Source organism: Pteropus alecto, unplaced genomic scaffold (assembly GCF_000325575.1).
Source record: "Pteropus alecto unplaced genomic scaffold, ASM32557v1 scaffold379, whole genome shotgun sequence".
Lineage (NCBI taxonomy): Eukaryota > Metazoa > Chordata > Mammalia > Chiroptera > Pteropodidae > Pteropus > Pteropus alecto.
In genome coordinates this window covers 743,508-754,426 of record NW_006443129.1, presented here as the reverse complement: position 1 = coordinate 754,426, position 10,919 = coordinate 743,508, and the positions used below count along the sequence as shown (strand labels likewise).

The following is a 10,919-nucleotide window of genomic DNA, read 5'->3' as shown; positions in this document are numbered from 1 at the left end:
TAATCCCCCCAAAAATAGGCCATTGTGGGCTGGCTGTCAATCCAAGTGATAATTATACTCATAAGCAAACTTGTTAATCATTCCAAAAATCCTTCTATTCTTTTTAACTTTTTAAAAATTAAGTTTATTGGGGTAACATTGGTTAATAGAATTATATAATTTTCAAGCAATCTCTTTATTTTTAACGTAACATCCCAAGTTATCTTTTTAGAAAAAGGAGTTCATGATTTCTACGGGCTAAAATCTAACTCCATTACTACTCTTTCTACCTATTCACTGCCACCTCACTCATAGAATTGCCTCAAAAATTGACCAAACATCCTTCTCTTCCTACTTAACCTACATCTGATTTAATTAAATAAAGTGTTCTATACATTTAGAAATATCTGAAGAAATTTTGGTTGTCACAACTGGGAAGAATGCACAAGGATACTACTAAACATCCTATAAAGCAAAGAACAGTTCCCCTAACAAAGGACTATCCAGCTCAAAGAGAATCTTCCTTCCAACTCCTTCTGTACCCATAAAGAGATCATTCTCGTCCTAAAAATATTTCAGTGATGTCTTCGGTACTAATTCTCACTCTTCCCTGAAGGCTCTAGCACTCCATGGGGACTCCCAGTAGTAAATGCAGATTGATTTAAAAAAAGTGAAAGTCTTCAAAAAAAAAAAATTCTATGAATATTCCCAATCTATAGTTAAAGAGTATTATTTACATGAATATGTATTTCAAACAACATAGATTATACAGATACTCTCATGTTTTCACAAACACTCTAAGCTATCAAATCTCAAAATATCTTCATTAATGTTCACTTTTAGCTGAAAAATAAACTCTGAATCCTTATTCTTGCAAGATTTAAAACACACATACAAACTTCAGGTTAGTAAGTGAAATAATGGCAACAGCTTGATCAAGAATATGTTTCCAATTCAATCTCTCCACATTATATTTATATGTAAATTTCATATTAAAAAATATGAGAGCAGTGGTAATCCTGGATGCTGACAGCTCTACTCTTGACAAAAAGTTGAAAATGAGAGGACATGTATCGACTTGCACAAAGGAAATCTTACACAGAAGAGATGCTTAGTGGAAGCAGAGTATGAATTCTATGATGAAAGCACTTTTATCTTTTTTTTTTAATTGGGATTCTAATACATATGATCACCTTAAATTTTCTGATAGCACCAAATTTTAAAGACATTGAATTAAAAACTACTGTAACTCGGAGAAAAGGCAACTAAAACACTTAAAAAGCATCTATATATAAAAAATATCATAAAATATAAATAAAAAGCAAAGTTCACAATATACATATATGTAAAACAAACCACCCTGAACTCAAGATATTAAGTATATAACAATGCTTGAGCTATATATAACATTACAACCTGGACAAAGTGGCACTGCTGGTTTTATTTTCTGAAGAATTATCTCTGTTTATATCGAAAGATGGTAAGATATTAGGAAAGCTACACATTAAATAAAATTAAAGATTTTCTAAGACAAAAAATAAAACCAATGAAGGTGCAATAAACTTATAAAGGCCTTAATGCCTATAACTGCATGTAATAAATTAATCACTGAGAGAATGTTAGCAAAAAATTGAAATTTACAATGTGTTTTGAAGCATCAGTCACCAAACTTTTTGGTACCAGGGACCAGTGCTCCTATGTGAATCTAATGCCTGAAGATCTGAGGTGGAGCTGAGGTGGCGATGCTAGCACTGGGAAACGGTTGCAAATACAGATGAAGCTTCGCTTACTTACCCACCATTCACCTCTTGCTGTGAGCCAGGTTTTTAACAGGCCACATACCAGTACCAGTACCAGTCCATGGCCCTGAGGATTGGGGACTCCCGTTTTAAAGAAATAAGGTAATATTCCAAGCTTGTTTATAAGATTACAGTTAAAATGTAGTGCTATAGAAACAATTAGAGGTTAGAGAGATGAGTGACACTTTACAGGAACTCTAACCTCTCAGATATAATCATCTCTAGAGAAGATATGTCACTTTTTTTCCCTCATCTTCAAGGACAACTCTAACCCTTGTCCTCCTATACCGATTACCAGAATATAAAAGAACAGGGAAAGGTCAGTTAAAACCTATTCTTGGTTTAGTAGTCACGATCTTGTTTCTTGCTGGTATAAACCTCACTAATTTACGCTGAGAGCTGGGTTAAGGTTCCCCATTTTCCTGTATGAGATTGATAGTGCTTCTGGTCCTTCATGCTTTGTTTAAGGTTTTCAGAGATGATATTTTTGTGACTATGACCTCAGACCTAAAGTAGTGCCCTTGCCTGAATTAGTGCCCTTGCCTGAATCATATCTTTTTAGGGAGAAATCTCAGGATAGATGGGAGGCTGCCTCTCATGAGAGAATCTGAAAGAGGGCATATGTTTGGCTTCTTGGCAGCTGTATTATAGGAACCACAACCTAAGAGTACTCCATGGGATGTTCTAGTCCAGGACTTATCTTGAGTGAGTGATGGTGAAGGAGAGTGAAGAAGCATAGAATTAACGTTGGTGGTGTTGGTGGTGGCAAAGGTAGCAGTTTCTGTGTTCTCAAGGCACTGCTGTCAGCATCTGAAACTATTCTTTTCTCATAAAGAAATGCAAATTAATACATTATGGTACTAACTTTTACTTCATGCATTAGAAAGATAAAAAGGTTTGCCAATATACACTGTTGTTAGGTATATCAAAGTAGGCTGGGTTTGTTATAAAAAAATAAACTCCAAAAGTTCAGTGGGCTGCACTGTCCTGGAGGAATGCTCTGCTCCTGATAATAACTCAGAAACCAAGGCTGAATGAGAAGCCACCAACTTGATCAATGCTGGTCACCATGGAAGGGAGTCATAAGCCTCTGGAGAGTGCTACACTGGCATTTACTGTAATATACACATCACTTTTGATCTAAATTTATTAGAGCTAGCTACATGGCACCATCCAAACCCAAAGGTAGCTAAGAAATGCAATCCTACTACATGCTTGGGAAATGGCCAGAAGTATTTTACAAATGATATTAATTACTACCATATTTTTTTTCACTTTTATAGCTGATAGATTTCCTTGAAACTTTGAAACAAAAATTAATTTTATAATTTAGTATTGTTAACTCACTTGATCACTACAATGAGGTCTAGTACATCTTTCTCCTTTAAAAAGTCACTGTAATGACTCAACTTTAACAAATTCGGGTTTCTATTCTACCCCAAGACACTATCCAGTAATCAGGGTTCAATATCTCCCTAATTTTGAGTTGGTACTTTTCCTGCCCTTCCCAGTATTCTACCTTCAACCATAAGAATGACAGAAGTCAGGGTTAAAAAGAGAAATCATACCACTATCCTATATATAAACATGTCAGCCAGCAAGTAATTCACACCCCTAGTCGTCTCTCTACCATCAATTTTACTCTCCTTGTCTTCTGCTCAGATCTGTAAAACATTGTTGTTTACACTCTTGCTCACAAAAATGGGTCCAAAGTCCAGAAGAACAAGGCACTTCAAACTTCCTGTAAGAGCAGTTTGGACCACTGACACACTTGTTAATAAAGAACAAAATAACAATACTTTCGTGGAGTCTCTTAGGTCAAGAGAAAAGGAATAATTCTGAATCAATCAAGAGTAGCGTAATAATAGATTTTCCTACCACAAGGTGAATGTGTATTTTGCCAACAAGAGGCAGAATGAATTGGGTATTCAGTTACCAGAAGGACAAACTCAGGAAGTCGTTATTCCTTCTCAGAAAATATACAAATCTCCAACTCTGAGGTACATGTTATAATTGCATTTCTTGTCTCCCTGCTGTTGGGCCCAGACATGTGATTAGCTCTGGTCAGTGAGTTGTGAGCTAAGTGTCACATATTACTTCTGAACTGGAGCATTCAATGGTTGATGTAAGAACCTCTCAAATCCATTTATTCTTTCAATGTTCATCGCTACTGTTATCGTCCAAGTTACCATAATTTGTTCACCAAATAATGGCAACTGATCTCCCATAATCAACTCTTGCCCTCTCCAACCACTGTTCACCTGGGGCCAGAGCAATCATTTAAACAAATAAACTGGTTTACTTCATGCTCTTCTTCCTTAACACCTGCTAATAGTTTCACTGATGTCCCAACAAATGCCTAGTAAGTGCCTACCACGTCAACAGCCCACTCACCAATTAGGACCAAGATACCAAAGCTTTACCAAGCTTACAACATTCTTGGAAATTTTGTTTCCTCTTTTCTAGTCTGCTGCAACTATTTTCTAACTGACACCACTGACTCATCTGTACAAGGTTTTAGTCATTTCCAGAGAGAGCATTATAAAATATTAATTACGTTATATACTTATTTCTTAAAATAGATTAATGGTTTCTAGTCAATTACATTTCCCAAATTGTCCTGTAAAACAATTGAATCTGTGATACTAAGTATTAAATGTATAAATGAACACTTTAATAATGACTTTCAAGTATATATTTTTTAAATCAATAGATAAAATTATTCAAATGTTTCCTTTTAAAATGGAAGCCATAGAAATGTAAAAAAAAAAAATGGCACTTTATGGAGATAAAACAAACAATCAGCCTTTCTCAGTCAGGCTCCACTAGCTACATGAACTTGCTCATTCTCACAGTATTAAATATCTATCCATAAATGACCACCAGTTAAAATAGGAACAATGAAAAATACTGATGTAGAGTTACATTAAAAAGATAAAATATAGTAAGATTGTAAATAATTAACTATTTATTAATTTAGGGAAGGCTTTCAACACATAAAAAATGTGTTATTTGCAGATAAATACTGAAAACGCAATTTGACCTCATTTCAACGGAACTAAAATATGATTATAAAAATGAACTGAACCACTGAGAATTTTAGTGCAAATTTTATAAATTTCAAATATCAAAATATTAAGAAGTGTTTATGCCATATCAATTAGATGTATGTTAGCTGGTATATTAAAATGTACTTTTGAATTGTTCAAAAATCATAATTATTTCTTAAATAATTAAAAGTATATATTATCACATAAAAAGTGAACTTCTGCTTTATATTTTTATTTAACTTTAAGTTAATTTTATTATACATTTAATAGTATAATAACCAAAATGAAATGCCTTTATCCAAAGTTTTCGTACTGCACCAAAAATATATGAACTATTATTTAAAGGTATTAAAAACATTATATAATAGTGAAAAGGGTACAGAAGTAAAATATTATCAAAACATCCTGACTTGAAAAAAAACAGTTCAGGATCACCTCATTTTTCAATTTCTCCTCTGTCTCCAATCACTTTTGCCCATCACCCCCACCCCTCAGAGACAACTGTGCCAAAGTAGTTGCTCTTTCACAGAAATGCCAAGCTCTTTCACTTTCTCTGTGTCTTAGGATGGCCTCTTCAATCCTTTGGAAAAGTTCTTTGCTGCTGACTCTCCCTCATCATAAATAATGTCAATCAAGATTCTGTACATAGAGACACATAAATCAATGGAACAGAATAGAGAATTTGCAAATAAACCCATACATACATAGTAACTTGTTTTTTGACAAAGGTGCCGAGAATAAACAATGAGGAAAGGACAGTCTCTTCAGTAAATGGCACTGGAAAACCTGGATGTCCACATGCAAAACAATTAAATTGGACCCTAATCTTACACTATACAAAAAAAACTCGAAGATTAAACACTTAAACTAAGACTTGAAACCATAAAACTTCAAGAAGATAGCATAGGGGAAGTGCTCCTTGATATTGGTCTTGGAAATAATTTTTTAGATATGACACCTGAATCAAAAGCAACAAAAACAAAAATAAACAAGTAGAACTATATCAATCTAAAAAACTTCGGCACAGCGAAGGACACCATCAATAAAGCGAAAGGCAACCAATGGAATGAGAGAAATCATTTACAAACCACATATTCAATAGAGTTAACATCCAAAATATTTAAGGAATCCTTACAAAAAAATAGCAAAATAATTAAATAATCCTGTTAAAAATAAGCAAAGGATCTGAATAGACAATTTTCCAAAGACATGTAAATGGCCAGCAGGCATGACAAAAGATGCTCATCATCACTATCATCAAGAAATGCAAATCAAAACCACAATGAGATATTACTTCAGATGCCTTAGAAGAGCTGTTATCAAAGAATAATAAATGTTGGCAAAGATATTGAGAAAAGGCAACTTTTGTCCACTTTTGGGTGGAAATGTAAATTGAAACAACCGTTATGGAAAACAGTATGAAATCTCCTCAAAAAATTAAACAGAACTACCATATGATCCAGTAATAACCATCTATGTATATATATACCAAAAAAATAAAATCACTATCTCAAAGAGATATCAGCACCCACTTGTTCATTGCAGCATTATTCATGATAGCCAAGATATGAAAACAACCTAAATGTCATTGATGGATAAATGGTAAAAAGGATACTGTATATATTCATCTATATATGCACGATGAGATAATATTCAGCCTTAAAAAAGAAAGAAATCCTTCATCTGCAACAACATGAATGAACCTAGAGGACATTATGCTAAGTGAAATAAGCCATACAAAAAAGGCAAATATTGCATGATCTCACTTATATGAGTGTGTAGGGGGAAAGCTGAACTCTAAGTAAGAAGAGAATAGAATAGAATTGTGGTTACCAAAAGGTGTGGCATGCGGGAGAAAGGAACTTAAAAAAAGAAGAAAGGGAAGAAAAGAGAAGGGAAGGGGAGGGGAAGGGAGGGGAGGAAGGGAGGGAATAAGGGAGGGAGGGAGGGAACGAGGAAGGAAGGGGTTTTCAGGGTTTGGTGGGAGTGATTATGGGGAGTTATTGTTTGATAAAGAGTTTCAGTTTTACAAGATTAAGTCTGATATGGATGGTGGTGATAGTTATATAACAACATGAATGTATTTAATACCACTGAACTAAATGTACTTATAAATGGTTAATATAGTTTTATGTTATATATATTTTGCCATGCACACACACACGAAAGACTACATAAGTATTACCTCCTGTGAAAAACCTTTAGTGATTATTCCATGCACAGTAAGTCACAGTACCCTTCCTCATCCCCCAGAAAATCTTGTGCATACTCCTACTAGAGAATATTTACTGCATTGAATAATAATTACTAGTTTAATATTTCTCTTCTGTGCTCAAGAAATCTGAGCTTTAATTGGAGAAGCTATTTTCATTTGTCTCTGTATTACAACTTGTGAATACACAACACACTTCTATTTGATGTATAATAGCCATTATGAAAATTCACTGCTGTCTCCTGATCTTTGTATCCTCTTGCCCCAACCCACCGCCTTATATTTCCCATTCAAGATGCCTTTACGCATTGCTGTTTTCTTTTTATGTTCTTGTCCTATTGGAGTGGTCTTGGTAAATTACTTAACCTCTCTGTATCTGATTTTCCTCATTTGTAAAAAAAGGCACAATAATGGTATTTACCTCCCAGTGTTGATAAAAATAAGTGTGCATAACCTATGCAGAACTGTAGAGTGCCTTTCCCCTTTTGCCCTATTTCAATTGATAACTCAGGACTAGAATACTTATCTTGGCAGCACAGACCAAGATACATTGTTAGATGCTGCAGCTGGGTTGAAATGTGCACAAGTACAACCACAGTGAAACATAAAAACAACAGGATCATCTACCCTTCTCTCTTCTATTGTTTTTCTCTTTGACTTGAGGGAGGAAAGATGGTTCATCTTTTTAATGTAAGAATAAATCATAGCTTCTGGAATTCAATTAATGCTTGTTCAGTAGGTGTGGAATGAATGATTAAATGACTTGATCAACAATGTTTAAAGGTATTCTAGCATTTTGAGAAACAGTAATGAAATTGTAGAATTGTGCAGCACTTAATTTTCAAAACATTTTGATAAACAATATTCTATTTCAACAACCCTGTAAAATAGAAACTTCAAGCAATATCAGCACTTTACCACCAAAGAGAAAACTGTTACTCAAAAAGACTGAAATATTTGTCCAAGGCCATAAAAAGACCAATGTCAGCCAACTAACTTAGTTTGTGTGATGCCTGGGAAAAGGATTTTTCCTCTCTTAAGCTACTCTACATTTTTTCCAATGATTTCAAATTAGCAAATTTTGGGTTAAATATTACTTGCCTAAATGGTTTGACTGTAGTTATTCATGTACCAGAACCCTAATTAAGAAAAGTTATTCTATAATTTGAGGGAATGAAAAAGATAATAAATGACTATCCTGTTTATGGAAAAAGTCAGAGAGTAAAGCTTCTTGTTAAGTGCTGCACAACTCACATGGCAACAGCTTTTTTTTTTTTTAAATTATACAATCTCTAGATTATATTTCAGTTTCTTCCTATAGAATTTACCACCATTGTGTAGAACATAAGATAGATTTTACACAATGTGAGAAATATCATCAACACTTATTTCTCCTTAATACTGTGAAACTCTTGGCAATAGTTTTTGTATAAATTTCAATCCCATAGTTGTTTATCTCCCTTTCGAAATGACAAGGTTTATCGCATCACAATTTGGAAAAATCAATGATAGTCAGTTTTCTATCTTATAGTTTCAGTGTGTTGTAGAGGTTCTAGTACTCATTTTGTCAATAACTGCTAAGTGACCATGGACAAGTCATCTAATATTTTTTGGTATCATTTTACTCAAGTCAAAATTATAGAGTTTTGCTAGTAATCTCTGGCTTTCTACTTTAATTTCCTATTTTATATACTCAACTGCCCAAATAAATAAATATAAACGTAAGTAATACAAGGAAACCATGGCACTGCATTAAGAAATCAAAACATTGGTTACTGCCATCTTTCCATGATTAGAATATCAAAAAAGTACAATTTTTAAAATTTTAAAAACATATCACTTAGACATAAATAAAATTTTATCTAATACATTAAATTTTATCTAATTAATACATTTGACATTAAATTTTTTAAATTTAACAAAAATACTTTGATCCAGAGAAAACTTTTGTCATATAAATATAAACCTTTTCCCAATTAGTATTTTCATATTATAGAGAATAAAACACATCTCAGAACTAATATACAAATGTATCATCAATTTGGAAATATAGAGGCAAAGGAATGATATTATAATTCCTGAATGAAGGTACTTTAGCATTAGGTCTATATGATGCCAACACATAATTTGTGCCATAGGTCAATTACTCTGCCTTCAGTTTTTCTTTTAATTTTTTTCTTTTTTTTTTTTCAGCTTTATTGAAGTACAACTGACAAATAAAATGATAAGATATATAAATTGTACATCGTGATGATGTATAATTTCTCCCTTCTTGTTAATTAACACATCCATCACCTCGCATATTCATCTTTCTTTTGTGTGTGACATCTAAGTTCTACTCTTAGCAAATTTCAATGATACAATTCAGTGTTATCCACCAGAGTCGCTGTATTACTCATTTGATCCTCTGACCTAACTCATAGCTGAAAATTTGCACTCTCTTATCAACTTCTTCCTATTTACCCACCCATTGGCCCTGACAACCACTGTTCTTCATTCTGTTTCTATGAGTTCAGTTTTTTTTAAAGATTCTATATATAACTGATACCATGCAGTATTTTCTTTCTCTGGCTTATTCCACTTAGCATAATGCCTTCAAGGTTTATCCATGTTGCAAATGGCAGGATTTCCTTCTTTCTCAAGTTTGAATAACATTCCATTGTGTGTGTGTGTGTGTGTGTGTGTGTGTGTGTGTATCTCACATCTTCTTTTTCTATTCATCCATTGACAAACACTTAGGTTGTTTCCATATCTTGGCTACTGTAAATAATGAGCAATGAAAAGGGGAGTGTAGATATCTCTTTGATACCTTGTTTTCATTTCCCTTGTGTGTGTGTGTGTGTGTGTGTATGTGTGTGTGTGTGTGTATAATCAGGATGCAGGATGTGGGATTACATGGTTGTTCTAGTTTCAATTTTTTGAGGACCCTCCATATTGTTTTACATAATGACTGAACCAATGTACATTTCCATAGTGAACAAGGATTCCCTTTTCTCCACATCCTTGCCAATACTTATCTGTCTTTTTGACTGTAGCCATTCTAAAAGGTCTGAGGTGATAGCTCATTGTGGTTTTCATTTCCATTACCCTGATGACTGGCAATGTAGAGCACCTTTTCATATCCTTGTTGGCCATATGTATGCCTTTTTTGGAAAATGTTTATTCAGTTCCTTTGCCCATTTTTTTAACTGGAATGTTTGCTTTTTTGCTATTGAGTTGTGTGAGTTCATTTCAAATGTTAACCCTTTATCAGGTATACAATTTGCAAATATTTTTTCCCATTGAATAGATTGCTTTTCATTTTGCTGATTTTCTTTGCTATGCAGAAGCTTTTTAGTTTAATGCAGTCTTACCTATTTATATTTGCTTTTGTTTCCTTTCCTTTTGGTTTCAAATGCAAAAAATCATTGCCAAGACTGATGTTAAGAAGCTTATCCCGTATACTTTCTCCTAGTTTTATGGTTATAGATATTTAAGTCTTAAATCCATTTTGAGTTAATTTTTATATGATGGAAGACAGGGTTCCACTTTTATTCTTTCACATGTGGTAGTCCAATTTTCCTCTCATTTATTAATAATACTCTTTTCCCATTGTATATTCTTTGTTCCTTTGTTGTATATTAATTGACCACTTATGCATGGGTTATTTCTGGGCTATTGATTCTGTTCCATTAATCTGTTTGTTTTTATGCCAATACCATGCTATTTTGATTATTATAGCTTCATAATACAGTTTGAAATCAGAAAATGCAGTGCCTCCTGATTTATTCTTCTTTCTCAAGATTGCTTTGGCTGTTTGGAATCTTTTGTGGTTCTCTAATTTGGGGAAATTTTCTATTTCTGTGAATAATGTCATTGGAATTTCAGTTTATTTATTTA

General features: G+C 33.4%; 1 protein-coding gene across 1 annotated transcript in view; it reads right to left on the bottom strand.

The window, feature by feature from the left end:
- EPHA6 (EPH receptor A6) overlaps positions 1-10,919 on the bottom strand; it is an 809,212-nt gene that overhangs the window by 772,559 nt on the left and 25,734 nt on the right.